The 2,500-nt window shown below is 41.2% G+C and overlaps 2 long non-coding RNA genes across 51 annotated transcripts in view; one reads left to right on the forward strand and one right to left on the reverse strand.

Annotated features, from left to right (window-relative positions):
- Positions 1-2,155, forward strand: part of LOC126987107 (uncharacterized) — a 2,252-nt gene extending 97 nt beyond the window's left edge. The window contains exons 1-5 of one of the 50 annotated variants that reach the window (XR_007740263.1): positions 1-1,550; positions 1,636-1,730; positions 1,831-1,900; positions 1,931-1,970; positions 2,016-2,155. The exon at positions 1-1,550 is cut by the window's left edge and continues 95 nt beyond it. This is a non-coding gene — a long non-coding RNA (uncharacterized LOC126987107). The other 49 variants (XR_007740265.1, XR_007740264.1, XR_007740257.1 and 46 more) reach the window with 49 other exon arrangements.
- LOC126987111 (uncharacterized) overlaps positions 1,936-2,500 on the reverse strand; it is a 1,140-nt gene continuing 575 nt past the window's right edge. The window contains exon 2 of the long non-coding RNA XR_007740266.1: positions 1,936-2,500. This exon is cut by the window's right edge and continues 333 nt beyond it. This is a non-coding gene — a long non-coding RNA (uncharacterized LOC126987111).

The following is a 2,500-nucleotide window of genomic DNA, read 5'->3' on the forward strand; positions in this document are numbered from 1 at the left end:
TAATAATAATAATAATAATAATAATAATAATAATAATAATAATAATAATGTTAATAATAGCAGTAATACTATTGATACTTGCTATGATACAGTTGAGCAAAATATACATATGATACATCTGCTATTATTTCTAGTTTACAAATAGTCACTTAATTTCTACTAGTACCTAACTATTTTACAGGTTAATTTTGTTTATACTATTTTGTTACATTATACAGTACATTACACCCTTACTACTACTACTACTACTACTACTACTACTACTATTACTACTAACTCCTGTATAAGGGATTTGGACAGGGCAGGGATGAAAGAGTGGAGATGCTGGTTAACTCTTGCATAAGGGAGTTGGACAGTACAGGGATGAAAGAGTGGAGATGCTGGTCAACTCTTGCATAAGGGAGTTGGACAGCACAGGGATGAAAGAGTGGAGATGCTAGTTAACTCTTGCATAAGGGAGTTGGACAGCACAGGGATGAAAGAGTGAAGATGCTGGTTAACTCTTGCATGAGGGAGTTGGACAGCACAGGGATGAAAGAGTGGAGATGCTGGTTAACTCTTGCATTAGGGATTTGGACAGCACAGGGATGAAAGAGTGGAGATGCTGGTTAACTCTTGCATTAGGGATTTGGACAGCACAGGGATGAAAGAGTGGAGATGCTGGTTAACTCTTGCAAAAGGGAGTTGGACAGCACAGGGATGAAAGAGTGAAGATGCTGGTTAACTCTTGCATAAGGGAGTTGGACAGCACAGGGATGAAAGAGTGGAGATGCTGGTTAACTCTTGCATTAGGGAGTTGGACAGCACAGGGATGAAAGAGTGAAGATGCTGGTTAACTCTTGCATAAGGGAGTTGGACAGCACAGGGATGAAAGAGTGGAGATGCTGGTTAACTCTTGCATAAGGGAGTTGGACAGCACAGGGATGAAAGAGTGGAGATGCTGGTTAACTCTTGCATAAGGGAGTTGGACAGCACAGGGATGAAAGACCTACTACCACTACTACTACTACTACGACTACTACTACTACTTCTACTTCTACTAAACATTTTTTTCACATTTTTGACTAGTTCGCAAAATGTTATTCCTGCCGTTAACTAATTTTTTTTCCTCTATGCGATCACTCCGAGGATATGAGACACCCCACACGGCTTTCCCTGGTCTTGGAGGGGGCTAGGATAGGGGCTGAGGAGAAGGGGAGGGGCTGGAAAGGGGGCTAGTGGGGGTCAGGTCTATAGGAAGGGGCTGGATTTGGTTTGGTCTTGATATACTTGAGGTCAAATTTCTGGTCATCTCTAAGTCAGGTTGCTCTCCTTCTCTCTCTCTTGGAAGGGGGGTAGGAGAGGAGGTCTGGGAAGGGGCTGGAGAAGGGGCTAGTTATGGTTAGGTCTATAGGAAGGGGCTAGGTTAGGTCTAGTCTTAAGTTTTGTTGATTAAGATTAGGTATGGTTAGGTTTGGTATGGTTAGGTATGGTATGGTAAGGTAAGGTAAGGTATGGTAGGTATGGTATGGTTAGGTAAGGTTAGGTAAGGTAAGGTTAGGTTAGGTAAGGTAAGGTCAGGTCAGGTCAGGTAAGGTAAGGTAAGGTAAGGTAAGGTAAGGTTAGGTTAGGTAAGGTAAGGTTAGGTAAGGTTAGGTAAGGTAAGGTAAGGTTAGGTAAGGTAAGGTAAGGTAAGGTAAGGTAAGGTAAGGTAAGGTAAGGTAAGGTTAGGTAAGGTAAGGTAAGGTAAGGTTAGGTTAGGTTAGGTAAGGTAAGGTAAGGTAAGGTAAGGTTAGGTAAGGTAAGGTAAGGTTAGGTAAGGTTAGGTAAGGTAAGGTTAGGTAAGGTTAGGTAAGGTAAGGTAAGGTTAGGTAAGGTAAGGTAAGGTAAGGTAAGGTAAGGTAAGGTAAGGTAAGGTAAGGTAAGGTAAGGTAAGGTAAGGTTTGGTAAGGTAAGGTAAGGTAAGGTAAGGTAAGGTATGGTTAGGTAAGGTAAGGTAAGGTAAGGTAAGGTAAGGTAAGGTTTGGTAAGGCAAGGTAAGGCAAGGTAAGGTAAGGTAAGGTCTTAATCAGGTTGTGTAAAGTCAGGGTTTTGGTCTAAATCGGTCTGGATAATCTCTCTTTCAGATCTATCCTAAGTCTGTCTGTTTGGTAAGGTAAGGTATGGTAAGGTAAGGTAAGGTGAGGTAAGGCAAGGCAAGGTTAGGTAAGGTAAGGCAAGGTAAGTTAAGGTAAGGTCTTAATCAGGTTGTTTAAAGTCAGGGTTTTGGTCTAAATCGGTCTGGATAATCTCTCTCTCAGATCTATCCTAAGTCTGTCTGTTTTGGTCAATTAAGTAGTTTTTTCCTGTTAAGTTTGCATAAGACACTCACATCAGTTAGGTCTAAGTAGCTGAAGACCTGTGACATTTTATCTTACAACTTTACACCAGGATTGGAGTGAATACCAGAGCTGTGTATTCAAATATTAATACCAATACAAGTTAAGAATCCTTTATCTGAAATTCCAAAGCCTTTCTTCGT

This window comes from Eriocheir sinensis, chromosome 64 (assembly GCF_024679095.1).
Source record: "Eriocheir sinensis breed Jianghai 21 chromosome 64, ASM2467909v1, whole genome shotgun sequence".
NCBI classification, from domain to species: domain Eukaryota; kingdom Metazoa; phylum Arthropoda; class Malacostraca; order Decapoda; family Varunidae; genus Eriocheir; species Eriocheir sinensis.